This window comes from Chenopodium album, chromosome 3 (assembly GCF_948465745.1).
Source record: "Chenopodium album chromosome 3, dcCheAlbu1.1, whole genome shotgun sequence".
NCBI lineage: Eukaryota > Viridiplantae > Streptophyta > Magnoliopsida > Caryophyllales > Amaranthaceae > Chenopodium > Chenopodium album.
The window spans coordinates 32,585,999-32,603,439 of NC_137836.1; the positions used below are offsets into that span (position 1 = coordinate 32,585,999).

At 38.3% G+C, this 17,441-nt stretch overlaps 1 non-coding gene across 1 annotated transcript; it reads right to left on the reverse strand.

The window, feature by feature from the left end:
- Positions 1-2,232: 2,232 nt before the first annotated feature.
- Positions 2,233-2,339, reverse strand: LOC145625831 (small nucleolar RNA R71). The gene has a single exon (XR_014110732.1). It is a non-coding gene; the product is annotated as a small nucleolar RNA R71 (small nucleolar RNA).
- Positions 2,340-17,441: the final 15,102 nt, after the last annotated feature.

Sequence of the window (17,441 nt, forward strand, 5' to 3'; positions counted from 1 at the left end):
AATCACAATTAATCAATCATAGAAGTTTCACCCAATTCCTAGCCAAAAACTACTCAAACAACATCATCAAATCAACTATCAACTATAGAGAACAAGAATCAACAAAATATCAAGAACAATTACTCTAATCAATCATCAAATATCAAAATCAAACCAAACAAACATCAAATGAAACAAAGCAATTGAATGAGATAGAGTTTAGAAATGATCATTGATAATTAAGAATATCTCCAACGCAATTGTCACACTTGCATCTTCAATCTCTCAATCACCATTGAAATTCCTCACTTTCTCTCTCTAAAACTACTCCTAATCTAGCCTAATCTAGAAAGAGAAGCTCTCAACCTAAGAGAGAGAAAACTATTCTAAAACTAAAGAATTACATGAATGAAGAATAAAGGAAACCCAACAACTATATAAACAAAAGGAGAAAAGAAGCTTAAAATCGTAAAAGACCCAGAAACCCGCGCCCGCGGAGAAATCCCCCGTGCCTGCGGGTTCTGTAGCCCGCGCCCGCGGCAGTTTTCCAGGGCCAACTTCAGAAGGCTGTAACTTTCGATCTAAGAATCGTATGTAGGCGTGCGACCTATCATTGGAAATATCTTCAAGTCTAGTTTCCAACCCAACTTGAATCACCCTAATCCGATCTGTAGAACTTGAGATATGACTAAAACAATGCACAAAGGTCCTATTTGATACTTTGCAATCCTTCGTTTTCCTTTGTTTCAAACTCAAATTCAATTCCGAAAAGTTCATATTGATCCTAGTGGGTGCTATTTTAAATTCCCACGCATATAGCCCGCGACGTACCTACAAAACAAGACAAAGAAACAGAGAAGCAAGAGAAATAGCCGAGAAATGAATAAAATGATAAGAAAGCCATTAAAAGCATGCATTTCTCTAAACTAACACAAAAACACGCGAATCGAGCATTATTCTCTAAAAACACGACATAAACGACTACAAAGGAGCATAGAAATATAAAGAAAACATAGTCTAAAGGTGCCATAAATGGCACAGATCACTTATCAATGCTAGATTAATTTCCTATTGATTGATTTAATGCTCTGTGACTAGATTAGACATGATCTTTTATGCATGAGTTTGACAATATTGATTCGAGATTCAACAGATGAGAATTGATGTTTAGGTCGAGTTTCAATAAACAGGTTAATTTATAAATGGTTAGGTCGAGATTCGAAAGATGAGATTTGATACCGGTAAATTAATTGTGTGATTATTATACGTAGCGAAAGCCCTTTATAATCTGATTAATGTATGCATTGATGAATGATTATTATATTCTACCCTGGATTATTATTTATTGGTGAACCTATGCCCTAGATCCTTTTATATATTATTTTCTCCTTATTCTTGATCTCCGTAGTTTAGTTTATTATTTAATTATAAATATTGGTTACTTAGATAATTTAGATTATAATAATTAATTAGGAGTAGAAAGGCTTGTTTCCTGTGGATTTCGACCCTACTTTCCGATCTACTTTAGTTAGAGGATTTAGGTAATTATTTTTTATTAGGAGATACGACTTTACCCTGTCAAAATTTGGCGCCGTTGCCAGGGAAACGGTTTTATTTTTATTTCTAATTATTTTTGTAGTCTAGGTTATTTTCTTTTTTGTCTCAGAGAACGTTAGTTCTTTGAGGCAAATCTCATATTTGATTTTTGTTTTTTGTTTATGCCCAGGTGTTCCAGATCAGGGTACATCCCATTCGATCCTGAGATCGAATGTTCCTTCCATAGACAGAAAAATCACCGCGATAATAATAATCACCGCGATCTTCTAACTGGTTCTAGCAATTCAGAGGTATCATCAGACGCAGAATCAGAGATGACGGATCCAAAGAAGCTTAGTGATTACTGACAACGAAAGCTCTCCGATTTTCCACATCTCACTCCTACTCCGGCTCTTGATGAGGTACAATTTTGAAATTAAACCTCAATTTATAACGATGATAGAGAGGAAGCAATTTAGTGGAGCTAAGGGTGAAGACCCAAATCTTCACATTGCCGACTATTGTCAATATTGTAATACCATCAGGCAAGCCGGGGTCACTCAAGACCAAATCAGGGAGATTCTCTTTCCCTTCTCTTTAACTGGAAAAGCTAAATGGTGTTTTTATGGCTTAAATAGAACTGCACTTGGTATAACTGACTAGGAAACTCTGGTTTTGAATTTTTATAATAAGTATTATCTTGCAGAGAGAACAACCGTACTACGGAGTGCGATTCAGAACTTTGCCCAAGAAGCCGATGCATCCTTATATGAGGCTTGGGAGAGGTTCAAGGACTTACAAAGAGAATGCCCCCACCATAATTTAGCACAATGGCAGTTAATCCAAGCCTTTTATAACGACATTGAAATTTTTCAAGAATAATTTTAGATTCTACAGCTAGTGGGAGATTTATGAATCTTAATGTTGATGATGCAGGTCAGGTTATTGAAGATATGGCGATACATAATTCCCAATATGGGAATCCTAGAGGATTTGCTAACAAGAAGAAACATAGCATCGACTCTGTATCCTTTTTGCAAGCTCAGCTGACCTCTATCTGCCAAAAATTAGATAATTTGAGCACTGCTAATGTAGCTAATGTTTCTGCAATTAATAATAATTCAAATGAGGCTTTGTTTGAAAATTGTATAATTATAGGTCATTGGGAACAAGATTGGAGGAGTTTTGTGGAGCAAGTTAATGACGTTCAAGCTTATAGGTAGAATAACCCATACTCCAACACCTACAATCCTGGGTATCGGAACCATCCGTACCTTTCCTACCGGAGTACAAATGTTCAAAATCCACCACCACAAGAACCATAGGCGCCACAACAACAGCAGCAGAAATATTACCATCCCAATGCTGGCCAGAAGAACCAACCACAACAAACCTCCTCATCTTCCGACCCTTCTTTGGTGGAAATTAAAGCAATGTTAGTTAATATGCAGAAGCCCATGGAGAGTAGAGATGCGACAACTGATTCAATCCTAGCGCACAATAAAATTGTAGATAATCAAATTGCGCAACTTTTCGCTACTCTACAAGCCCGCCAATAGGGAGCTCTACTGGCACAGCCGACCAGGCCTACAGATCAAGCATATGCAATTACTCTAAGGAGTGGTTCAAACTATGAAGGGCCCCCTATGCCCAGAGTTGATGAACCTATTTTATTAAATAATGCTAATCTTGATTCCGTTAAACCTGACAATGTAGTTAATAGCCCTGCAGGGCTAAAGCATAGTACTAATACATCTAATTCTACATTGCAGGGTACGACTCCGGAGAAGGTGGCCACTCCAGATAAGAGCAACAATGCTCCAAAGCCAATTATCAAACTTCAATTCCCCAATCGTCACATGAAGACAAACTTGGATAAGCAGTTTGGTAAGTTCCTGGAGATGGTAAAAGATTTGAAGGTAACAGTTCCCTTCACTGAATTAATCACACAAAATCCTACATGTGCAAAATTTATGAAAGAAATATTGACAAGGAAAAGGTCTATTAGTGAGGTAGAGACAATAGCTTTTACTCCAGAGTGTAGTATCGTACTTCAGAATAAATCTCCACCTAAATTAAAAGATCCGGGTAGCTTTTCTATCCCTTGTCATATAGGAAATCTAATGATTGATAATGCATTGTGTGATTTGGGTGCTAGCGTTAGTGTCATGCCATTATCTGTGTGTTCCAAGTTAAATATGGGTAAATTAAAAGCTACTAATATTACTCTACAAATGGCCGACCGTTCTTTCAAATACCCCTTAGGTGTTTTAGAGGATGTCCCCGTTAGAGTAGGTAAATTTTATATACCCGTTGATTTTGTTGTTCTTGATATGGCTGAGGACATGCAAACCCCAATTATTTTGGGTAGACCATTCCTCAACACTGCAGGAGCAATCATAGATGTGAGAAGTGGTAAATTAACACTACCAGTAGGGGATGATAAAATTGTTTTTAATCTTAATAATACCCCTAAAAGCCCCATGACAGAGGAGAAATGTTTTAGTGTTAATGTGGTTGAAAATTATTCTAACAAGCCCTAAGCTCTTTAAAAAGATCCCTTGGAGGCGGTATCTTGTTTTGCATCCCTTTCAGATGAGATAGACAAATGGCAGAAGGAAGTTGATGCAATAGAAAGAGCACTCTACACTATTGGTCTTTGTTTTGAGGACGAAAAGGTGGAATCAATCAAGCACGTTGTGCGATTTGAGCCTACGGTAAGTGTTCCGCCAGATCGAGTCGCAAGTGTTGAATGCAATAACAATTTGAAGCAACCCTCGATCAAAGGGGGATCTTTGGTGCGTAGCATTGAAGACCTCCCAGTCCAAGTCAAAGAGGATCCACCAGACAAAGTGAATTGGCGTCCCACAAGGCATGTCAGAAAGCCGCGTCGCAGCCAAAATTATGCGCCTAAGCTAGGTCGCAGTCAATCGTGAGATACCGCCCGATCAAGCGTTAGGCCAAGGTTCCTAGTTCTTATACTTGGTTAGAAGGTCATGCAGGACCTAGATAAACCAGCGCTTTGCGGGATGCAACCCGTATTTGTAATGCTTTTTAGACAAGTTTTTTTTTTTCTCTTTTTCTGATGAGAGGAGAAATGAGGGAATTTAATGAGTTTTATGAGTGTTTATACAAGTTTGAAGGAAAAGAGTTAGCCAAAATTTGAAGCAAAGAAGAAAATACGAAATTTGTCAATTAGCCTCAGGCCCGACCGAGCGCGAAACTCGTCGTATACGGACTTATTCGTTCGCCGGATCAGGCAAGCCTCGCCCGACCGGGCATGAGAAGAGCACGAAAAATATATCATCAAATCGCCCGATCGGGCGAAGGGGGCCTGACCGGGCGCGAGAGTTGATTAAAATCGAGCCATTAGATCACTCGACCCGGCGACATACCGCCCGACCGGGCGCGAGACCATGTGGATATCCCCCCTCCATTCTATACATGCTTTCTCCATATCAAAACCTTCATTCTTCCTACCTTCTTCCATCCATGCATGTTGAATCGAGTTTTAGTCATGTGATTAATAAACAAAAAAAATAAGGGTAATGATGAAACAAATGCACAAGGCAAGCTTCTCACCAAGATTTCATGCTTTCTTCTTCTTTTTTTCAAACTCTTTCCCCAATAAGTCTAACATAGGCACCCTTCATCCTCCTTGAATTTATTTCTTAAAGTTTGATTTTTACCCTTCACTTTTTAAATAAAATGAAAATTTATTTCCTTACATATGATCATTGCATTGCAAAATAAAATAAAATAAAATAAAAAATCCATGTCAAACTAAGCACAAGGTATACCAATGAAATGAGGCACCCCTTGTAGCCACATCATATCAGCTTTCACCCTTTAAATATACAATCTTTTTTGATAAACCACTTTGAGCCTCGTCTAACGATAGACCTTTTATTCTTCAAACCACATCTACCTAACCTTGGAATGGGACAGTGTGCAACTTATGCAATTTTAAAAAAGCCTGAGTGATTTCAAAAGATCAAAATAAATAAAAATGAAAAAAAAATAATAATAAATGTGTACAAAAGGGCAAGTGTTCCAATGTGTAGACATCTACTTTTAGCCGCCTGTCCCGAAAGGAAGTGCAATGACGATAAATAAAACCATCTTCGTGTTGGATCAAAGTAAAGAATGCTTATGAATAACTGGTTAAGCCACAAAACACAAAAGACTAGCCCAGATAAAAGAACAAGGCCAACACAAGGTCCAAATTAACTAAACCCGATCATAATTAGGCTTAAGCCGGTGCTTAAAACCCAATAATGACGGATTTAGGAGCGTCTATGTTAAAATAAAAGCTACCGCGGAAAATATCGCGCGCATCTCACAAAGTCGCGCTCAGCAGTCGCGCAACTTTCAGAGATGCGCTCGCGTAAGATTCAAAATATTAAAATATTGGAAAATCGAATCTTACCATAGAGCTACGCGCAAGACAATAGTTGCGCCCGTATACCGCGCGCGACCTATTCAGTTGCGCGCGACAGCCGTGCGCAACCTACTCAGTTGCGCGCGACACCTGTTGCGGCAGAATGCTCTAAACCCTAAACCTAATCATTCCCTATAAATAATACCCTAATCCAAGGCTTCAAGACACAGAAAATGAACCTAAACTCTTACAGAATACTTGTGAACTTGTGCATCCAAACCCTCTTGTCTTAAACACTCACCCTTTTTGATATTTTGTTACTACGGTGGAGGTTCCCCAACAAGAAGGAGTCCATAAGTGTTCTAAACGGAGATCTAGCAAAGAGAAGTGGTAAATTCCCGAGCACTTAGTTAAATCACCATTATTTTTATTGTTTAAAAGAACTTTAATTAATTAATTAGTGTTGTTTGATCGCCTTAAAATAATAAATTAATTGAATTCACATAGTATTCTTTCGTTAAACAAGATTAGAATTGAATAAAATAATTGTTGGTTGATCACCTAAGTTAAGGAGAATATTGTTTATTTTATTGTTCTTTTCACAAATTTGATTAAATAAGAATAACGACCTTACGATGTAATTCCTATGTGAATTAATGTGTGTAAATAAAATCAGTTAACATAGTTTTTAGGTATCACGTTGCATATATTGTTTGGCAATGAAATTGTGCAAAGGAAGAGCTAGTAGAGGCCGCACTAGGGCTAGGATCGCGATTCCCTTTTAAAGGGAACGTTATCTTAGTACCCTCGCTCCCGAACTCATTTCTTGTTTTCTAGACCAATTTGGGCATGGGTAAACTTAAGATTCATGCTAAATATCCCTTGAACTCTACTTGGGAGAAAGGCATGAACTCTACTTGGCGACTCCTACTTGTTTCTTAAAAAAAAAGCGTATATGATAGAATCATCTCTAATTCAAAGGTCTCCCAAACAGTCAGGAATTCAAATCCTAATACACCCTAACAAGTGTAAAGTCCTACTCTTTAAGGGGCCATCGGCATCTAAGGAGATGGATCCCCTACGATGGGAACACCCTCCTTACAATGGCGACTCCGCTGGGGACTTAGAGGTTACATGATTAGTTCGTAGTTATGGTCCAATGTATCCAACACCAAGTTACCTATGGGTTGTAACGAAAGCTAACTTAGATAATCTCTAGTTAGAGAGCGAGACTTTAACGCATAATATCATCCTTTTGCACAAAACTAAAAGTCAAACAAGCAACGTTGCATCATGCATAAGTATAGCACACTTAAAACTTAGGGATTGACTCATTGACTAGGGGTTGCCAACACCAGGCTTCTATCCCGAAATCAATAACAATCATCCCACCCATATCACCAGCAAAACGTTGGGAGAGCGATGTCATGAGTCAACTCGTTGAGTGATTGATTTGTGCGTCGTTTCTTAAGATATGGTACCTTGGACACCCAAGCCTTTTCGACCTTAAAATGGCAATATGTGGATTATAACTTGTGGCATGCTTATGTGATTACATGACTATATGCAACGTGTAAGGATATATTTCTTTCTTCTTTTTAGCTTGGTCTAGGTTCCCAATTACGAAGTCGTCTCTTCTTAATTTAGAGTCATATTCAACGGGTAACATAAAAAAAATAAAAACAAACAAACAAAAAAAAAAGAACGGTGTAAAAAAAAAGAGAAGGGAAAATAAAAAAAAAAGCGCTCGAACAAAAAAAAAGGTCATACGAGCAGGTGGCGCGCGCAACTCACAGAGTTGCGCGCCCATACCCAGCGCAAGAAAATTAGTTGCGCGCGACATCCGCGCACAACTCAATTACTTGCGCGCACCCACTGTACGAATCAGTTTTGATTTTGCAAAAAACAAGGTTATTCGTTAAAACGATATCTTTTTTCAAGAATTGTTGGGGGCAATGTTATCCGTTAAAATATATCTTGCGCCATTTTTTTTCCTTTTTCTTTTCCTTCTTCCCCTTCTAAGCAAGCATATTGGTTTTCTTATCCTTTCGTACTTCTTTAGGGCCAGTTTTCAATCTTGGGAAAGAAGAATTCCGGGCGCTCGCCTTCTACGTTTACCACCTAAAGATCCAACCCTTTCAAACCATTCTCCTTCGATAACTAGTCCTAGTCCAATAATGATGTCTACCATTCAAGAACTTCAAGATGAGATTCTTTGTTTGAGAGAAGAAAAGGCTTAAGAAGCCGAGGAAAAAAGAATTAAGAAAATTGAAAAGGCTAGTAAGAAAAATGCTGAAGCTTTAGCCTTACAAGAAAACATGGAACAATTATCCATCAAAGAAAAGTCGTTAGAGAAGCTAGTTCTTCGTTCTACAATGGGGAACAAGTACTTTGACGCAGAAAAGCTTGCTCCTCCCGCAGGACTTGCTTTACCGGAAAAGTTCGTAGCTACGGACTTACCAATATTCAAGGTAACCAATAATCCACAAAATCATTTAATGTGTTTTACTGGCACCATGGCACTAAAGGGGGTTGATCCTAAGCTTTACGCTTTGACTTTCCCCTTGCCTCTAGACCCAACCTCAAGAGAGTGATACTATGGGCTAGACCCAAAATTCAAAGCAACATGGGAAGATGTAGTTTCGGCTTTCATTACCCAATATGAGAGTAACGTAGAGCTCAAGTCCACTCTACGTGAACTCGAAATGATTAAGCAAGGCGACGATGAAGGTTTCCTTTCTTTCTATGGTAGATGGCGAGAAAAGGTGGCCCACCTTGCCCAAAGGCCGCCCGAACTCAAGCTAGTACAAAAGTTTATTGACAATTGTCATGAAAAGTACAACAAGCATGTACGTTACCTTGGTTTAGACACTTTCCAAAAGGTTTATTCCGTGGCTGCTAGGATTGAAGATGATCTTGCTAAAGAAAAAGCAAATAAGCCTCTTTATCATCAACCTAAAATTAACAACAAGAAGGGGAATGATGGCTCATCATCCTTTATTGATGTATTTGCGACCTCCACGCAATACCACAACACAAATCAATATAATGATCCCAGGAAAAGATGGACAAAAGAAAGAAAATTTACTCCATTTCCTGTAAGGTATAAAGAATTATTAGAAAAATTAAATGAAAAGGGCTTACTTGCACCAACAGGACCAACACCACCCACTCCACCAGAAAGAAGATTTCCTAATTGGGATGGTAATGCTTATTGTGCTTATCATAGAGGCAATGGACACGACACTGAACGTTGCTTTGTCTTAAAACATAAAATACAGGATTTGGTAGACGATGGGAGAATTCCCACGCCTAAACCAAACAATAATGCGTCCCCCTTGGGGGTGTTTCACATTGATGAGGACCATATGGGAAGCGATACGTTCAATCCATTGAACTACATCACACCTATAGGAGAACCTCTACCCACAATACTCATAGGGGAAACTAATGAAGTATGTGGGCTATGGGACGACGACTTTCAAGACTTATATATCTCTAAGTATGCCGTCGTCCCACCTCCATCTTGTTTACAAAATGAAACAAATGGAGCGCTTGATTGGGATCATTTCTTGGGGAGGTCACAAGACTTATCAAATCTCTCCTTGGATGAACAATGGCATCAAGCTCAACTCATGGAACATCTTGAAATGGAGGCACACTCAAAGCCTCTAGAAGAAAGTTGGTTCATAAGTCCTACAACTAATCCAAACGAGATAGATCATTTAACTCGTTCTGGACGAATTTACCAGGCACCACCACCAAATGGATCTTCGACCACGCAAAATCAAGGTCAAGTACAAAATACAATATCACCTCTTCTTAAGGTGGAAGATCCATCGGTCAAACAACTTCGCCTATCCAAGGCGAATGTTAGCATTTGGGAACTCATAAGTACTTCTAAATAACATAGGAATTCCCTTATGAACGCTCTAACAGCTTTGTTTGTAAGCACGGATACAATACCTCAAGTTCTCGTTAGCTTGCTTACTAGCGAGAAATCTGATAAGTCAATCATTTTCACTAATGATGATTTGCCTTCAAAAGACACTACCCACAATAATGCATTATACTTAACTGTGGGGTGCAAGGGATATAACATCCCTCTAACTTTGGTAGACAATGGGTCAGCTGTAAACGTATGCCCATTGCGAACTGCAAAATATTCAGGCCTTAATCTAGAAAAAGATTTTCAATCAACAACACAAAGCATTAGGGCCTATGACAACTCGAGAAGATCGGTTTGTGGAGCTGTTAAGCTACCAATTATCACAGGGCCAATACAAAAGATGGTTGAATTCCATGTTATGGACATAAAACCTACATTCAACCTTCTAATTGGACGTCCTTGGATACATGAGCTTGGTGCAATACCATCCTCATTTCGTCAAATGATTAGGTTGAACTATCAAGGGCTTCCTATGACTATACATGCTTCTCCACTAAAAATAGGAATAAACGATCAATCACTCCTAGAAATAAACCATGACAATGATGAAGAGGACATGTGGGGATTCGCCGCGGAGCCAATCTGCACAATAGAAATGGAAGAAGACTTAGATGAACCTTTCAAGCTTGATCCATATTCCACCCAGATAGTAAACAACATCTTATTTAAGAGTAGTTACTTTCCTGGGATGCCTTTGGGAATAGGAATGAAGAAATCTTTCTTACTTCCTCTCCCAAAGAAAAGCTTCTCCTTTGGATTGGGATACAAACCAACTAAAGAAGAATTGAAGTCTCACGATGCGAAAAGAAAGGCACGTAAAGATGACAACAACAAGGGGATAGTCAATTTACTCCCATCCTATCAACAAACCCTTAATGAAGAATTCATTAGGGAGGGAGAAGACTACCTATGCTATGACTTTCCAGAACCATTGGTTTTGGAAGGAATCAAGAAGCCTAGATTCGAAATATTTCACGATTGCTACTTCTTGGATGACTATTTTATTATCGTTAAATCAAAGTACCCAACTCTAGGGTGCTATGATAGGAAAGCATTTAACTTGCTATTTGGACTAGAGCAAAATCATGTCGCTACAATGACTAATCAAAATTCCATCCAGGATGAAGCTTTTGACCCAACTTCATTGATCACCCCTTCTAATGAAACCTTGGAGCATGGATGGAAGAAGTCTTTCAAATGGACCAATCACAAAGGCGATAAGCAGGAAATCGTCACAGGGGAAGGGAAGATGTTTGAAGAATCGGACGACGAATCTATTATAGACTTTAGGGAAGCTGAAAATTTAGGCCTTGTGGTCATTACTGAGTCTTTATTTTCTAGTTCTAAGGATGAAGATCCAAAAAAGGATTCTTCTCTTATTCTATTTTCTTTTGATTCTAATAATATGAGCTCTATTTCCGAGTATATGCCTTCTTTTGAATCTTTTGAATGCTATAATAATTAATCTAATGAAGATGATAACTTTAATAAGTTGGTTGAACTAATGAATGAACGAGAACAAAAGAACCCTATCATTGAAGAAACTGAAACAATCAATATAGGAACTAATGAAAACAAAAGAGAAGTCAATATTGGCTTAACTCTAAATCCGGAAGAGTAATTGACCCTCATATCGACGCTCAATGAATTCGAAGACGTGTTTCCTTGGTCATACAAGGACATGCCTGGAATAGATAGGGAAATTGCGGAACATACCATTCCCTTGAACCTTACCTTTAAACCAGTAAAACAAAAACTTCGACGAATGAAACTTGACGCCGCACTAAAAATAAAATAAGAAGTACAAAAACAATTGGACGCAGGTTTCATTCGCGTATGTAATTACCCAGAATGGGTAGCGAACATCGTCCCAGTCCCTAAAAAGGATGGACGAGTTCGCATGTGTGTCGACATTAGGGATCTTAATAAGGCTAGCCCTAAAGACAATTTTCCTCTACCACATATTGATATATTGGTAGATAACACGGCTGAACATGCGATGTTATCCTTTATGGATGGATACGCAGGTTACAACGAAATTTTAATGGCAAAAGAAGACGAAGAAAAGACATGCTTTATTACCCCTTGGGGGACGTATTGCTATACAGTCATGCCATTTGGTTTAAAAAATGCAGGAGCTACGTACCAAATAACGGCTACGACTCTCTTGCATGATATGATGCATAAAGAAATAGAAGTGTACGTGGATGATATGATCGTAAAGTCCAAAGATAGAATGGGACATATAAAAGCTTTACGCAAATTTTTCACTCACATAAAAGATTATAACATGCGATTAAATCCGCAAAAATGCGCCTTCGTTGTAACTTCTGTCAACTTACTCGGATACGTAGTAAGCACTCGCGGTATTGAGATTGATCCCTCTAAAATAAAGGCAAGTGTTGACATGCCTCCCCCTCAAACAGAAAAAGAAATTAGGGGGTTCCTTGGCAAATTGCAATACATTAGTCGATTTATTAACAAATTGACTATGACTTGTGAGCCAATATTCAAAAAATTGAAAAAAGAAGAAAAATATGAATAGGACGATCAATGCCAAAAGGCCTTTGAGAAAATCAAAGATTATCTCAAAAGTCCACCAATTTTAGCACCACCAGTACCCAAACTACCTCTTAGGCTATACATAACAGTTACAGACACGACCACAGGAGCCATGTTAGCACAAGAGGTAGAAAAAGTCGAGCGTGCAATATATAACATAAGTAAAAAATTCATCCAATATGAAACAAAATATAGCACTCTAGAAAAGACAAGTCTAGCATTAGTGTTAGCAACTAAAAAGTTACGACATTATATATATGCTACCACACACCACTCATGTGATTTTTCAACAAAATTCGATAAAGTATTTGTTTGAACAACAACCTATACAAGGAAGAATATCCAAATGGTTGGTGATGTTAGCCGAATTTGAGTTAAAATATATTCCAGAAAAATCAATGAAAGGAAAAGTAGTTTCCGACTTTCTGGCTCAACATCCAATTCAAACAAGTAATGCAGAAACTACTCATCTTCCGGATGAAGAGATTCTCATGACACAAGATGACAAATGGGTAATGTACTTCAACGGTGCATCTAACCAAAAAGGATGTGGTGTAGGAGTGTTACTCATAAGTCCAGAGGGAGCACATACTCCAATCTCTGTAAAATTAGACTTTTAGGTTACTAATAATGCCGCGGAATGTGAAGCGTGCATTATTGGATTAGAAGCAGCAGCTAGCATAGGTGTCCAAAAATTAGAGGTATATGGAGATCCCAGTTTGATTATAAATCACATACTGAAAAAATGGAAAATAAAGAACTCCACAATGATATTATACCAAGCACACCTAGAGCAACTCATCGAGTATTTTTGAACATATTGACTTCAAATATCTCCCTAGGGATGATAATCAATTTGCCGATGCGCTAGAAAAATTAGCCTCAATGATCAACCTTCTAGATCACTTAAATATGATGCCATTATGCGTTGATAGAAGAGAAGAACCATCATATTGCATAGCAATAGAGGAAATAAATGACATCGAAGGAAACAATCCTTGGTATGATCATATCCTCCAATATATTACTCATGGCACATATCCCGAAAATACTACATCGAAAGACCAACAAGCCTTACAAACACTTGCGGCTTAATACTGTCTATTAAATGGTCAATTATGCAAAAAAGTACCTAATGGTCAAAGTTTGTTGTGTACAGACCAACCCGAAACCACACGTCTTATGGAGAATACTCACAAAATTGTTTGTGGACCTCACATGAATGGTAAAATGCTCGTAAAAATAATTTCACGACAAGGGTATTATTGGTCAACTATGGAACATGATTGCATACAATATGTCAAGAAATGTCCAGAGTGCCAAATGTTTTCTAATTTACAACACCTTCCACCATCTGAACTATATAATCTCACTTCCCCTTGGCCCTTTCAACTTGAGGAATTGACATAATTGGAAAGGTCTCTCCAATAGGAGCAGGAGGGCACGAGTACGTATTAGTAGCCATTGACTACTTCACTAAGTGGATTGAGGCTGCTTCTTACGTTACTATCACTTCTAAACATGTCGCAAAGTTTCTCGAACGAAACATATTTTGTAGATATGGAGTTCCACACGAACTAATTAGTGATCAGGGATCACAATTCAAAGCTGAAGTTGAGACCCTCTTAACTCGTTATAAAGTAAAACATCATCACTCATCCCCATACAAACCTCAAATAAATGGAGCTGTAGAATCGACCAATAAAAATATAACAGTCATCATTAAGAAAATGGCAGAAAATTATAAAGACTGGCCGAATAAACTACACTTTGCACTATGGGGTTATAGAACGTTTATACAACATCAGTAGGGGAAACTCTATACTCCTTAGTTTTCAGAATGGACGCAGTTCAACCAGTCGAACTGGAAATACCATCCCTACGAATCGTACTCGAAAGTAAGCTACCGGAAGCTGAATGGGTAAGAGCGAGGTATGAAGAGCTCTAATTGCTCGATGAACGACGATTAAGAGCTTTGCATCATGTACAAGTCTACCAAAGGCGCATTGCGCGTCATTTTAATAAAAGGGTAAAACCTAGAAACATAAAAGAAGGTGACTTTGTAATAAAGGAGGTTAGGGGTCCACCTACTGATCTAAGAGGAAAATTTAAACCTAATTGGATCGATCCCTACCGCGTGATAGAAATCGTATCAGGAGGAGCCGTCAGATTAATGGACATTGGAGGAGATGAAATTCGCCAATTAATAAACATTGATCGACTTAAAAAATATTACATATGAAATTTGGATTACTCGTTCATTCATACAACCAACTTTAAATTAGCATTCAACTAAAAGATTCTAAGTGTTATGCATTTTATCGAACAACACGATAAAATATATAACACTTGGGGGGTAATTCAAGAATAATAAACCATTCTAAGTGTTCAGATTTTCGTCGAACTACACGAAAAAAAAAATCTTCACACTTGGGGGGGTAAATAGCACAAAAATAAAAAAAAATATTTTCGAAACACTTGTAGTACAGGTGTCGCGCACAACTGGAATAGTTGCGCAAGGATACCACGCGCAACTGATTAAGTTGCGCGCGACATGCCCGCGCAACCTCAGATGTTGCGCGCGCCACCTTATTGTCAAACTGCGAACCCAAACTTTTTTGTTTGAACGAAGTTGTAACTTCTACTTACAATGAAAGAAGGGCGTTTCATAAACATAAACATATACTCGAAAAAAAAATTAACTTTGATTTAACTCTCTATTAAACAAAGTTTGATTAATTTTTTCATTTAACTTTTACCTAAGGAGTTAAAGAAAAAAATAAAAAAATATAAATAAAGAAAAAAGAACTACGCAATGACCTGATTTCGTGATGCGAATATGTAGGCAATCTATAAGATTCGGTCATATCAAAATATCGAAATATAAAGCTCATTTTATTTCATTCAAAAAAAAAATAGAAAGGACATTGTTGAACTAAATTTTAAAGCAAAAAAAAAGAGGCATAGTAGTGATTACACTTTATTAAAAAAAAAAAAACATAAGAAAATTATGTAACATTCTAAGGCTTCACTATATCCTTGATTGTCACGGATAATGGAGGAGTAGTTTCCATTGCAGTATTTTCTGAAACCTTAGAACTCTCCCCTACATTCTTCTTCTTGACCCATACATTGTTCTTCAATTTGGGAATAGGAGCCTTTTCAACCCTTTTCCTTTTTTTGAAGCTTTTGTTACTGTCCTTTTTCGGGTTTGTTGCAAAGGTTCCTTGATTATCACGCCTTTTTGTGCGGGTTTGGAAGGAGCTTTCCTTTTGGATTCCTTCGAACGCGCCTTAGGAAATGAGAAGTCCAATTTTCTTCTCACTCCTTTGTTTTGACCACTAGGAGGTGTAGTGGTGGTTGAATGCATTAGAGGCTTAGGTGGATTGCGAGTTGTGGCAATTTGATATTGAAAACGGGCTTTATTTAACTCGCCCTTGTCCGCCGCATTCATCCAAGCCTTATAAAAGGAAGATAATACAATGCTCGCAGTAGGATTTTGTACTACCCATCTTGGAAGACTTGACCAATATTCTATCCAACGGAAAATTCGCTCGGGTCTAGAAGACACATCCTTGGGTGCGTCACAATCTTGCGGGGGTATAATCTGTTTCATCCCATATTGTCTCATTACCCTGCAAGGAAAGATGTAATTAGCGCTAGATAGGCCTAAAAGCCTAATGTAAGGGAAATTGTGACTGCTCCCACAACCATACTATTTATATTCCGCTACGTAATCACGAAGCGTATGTTAGGAACCCCGTGACAAAAGAACGAAGTCCACTCCTCTTCATTCTTATGCTTGTAAAGGATTCGACGTCCAGGGAATGTCCGCACGCCGTTGGCCTCAATGTTTTGTGGCTGGTCGACTATTCGCAAACGCTCCATGAGCCAAATATGAAAAAAGAGTAAAAAAAATAAATAAATAAAAATCAGTTTGCGTTTTTACACGAGCAGGTGGCGCGCTCATCTTGAGAAGTTGCGCCAGCCATCCGCGCGCGGCATAAGAGATTACGTTGGCAGTGCCAGTGCAACTCCTTAACATGCGCTCAAAATACGGAAAAAAATAAAATAAAAAACTTACGTGTAATAGGAGTGGACTCCCCGTGAAGCCATTTTCGTTAGGATCTCCTCTATGGCGATTCAAGCATAGAATGGTTTCCGCCAAAGCCAAAGGAGCGGGTGAATGACATCCCTCTATTTGCTCAACTACCGACACCATGGAATAGTCTCCATATTCTTTGCCTGTCCTAAGTAAACAGTTGACAACAAGACAATAACATAAAGCACGAATTTTAAAGTGTTGTTTAGTCATGTTGTCACGAGGGGCGACGAAATGTTCAATAAATTGAATTAAATTCACGCCTTCATCAGTTCCAATATTAGTCATGTCATTGTCAGACAAGCCGAAAAATCTTTGGAATACAAGTTTGGGATCTGATAATGGAGGCGAATAAGTCATGGGGAGAGTATTTGTAAGGAAGCCTAGCAAGGCCTCAAACTCACCAAGAAGGGGAATAATTTCGTCCCCTTTAAATAAGAAAAGATGGTGGTTGGAATCCCAATGGTTAACCGCGGCATGAAGGAAGTCAAAATTAATCACTAATTGCATATAGCTCAATAGAGGATCTAGGTGATAAATTATGAAAGCTAGTTTGTCCTCGTTTGAAAGGGAGGTGACCCATTGCTTCAATCGTTGTTCAAAGGTTTTTACCATTGTTCAACATTAAAAAAAAAAAGAGAGAAAAGAAGAAAATAATAATTTAGAGAGATTATTTCTTTTAGTTCTTATAAAATTACTAAGAGAATGAATGCGAGATGATCAGAAACCTATACGATGCCATGCTTAAATAGACCCAAGAGGGACAAATTTTTGGCAATTTTCGCCCAAAGGAAAGTTCATAAACAGGTGGCGCGCGCAACTCATGAAGTTACGCGTGACATCCGCGTGCAACTTCTTCAGATGTGCGCGTCTCCTCTGTCGCGACATGTGGTTTAGGATTATTTCTGTATTTTGACTTACATAATAACGGA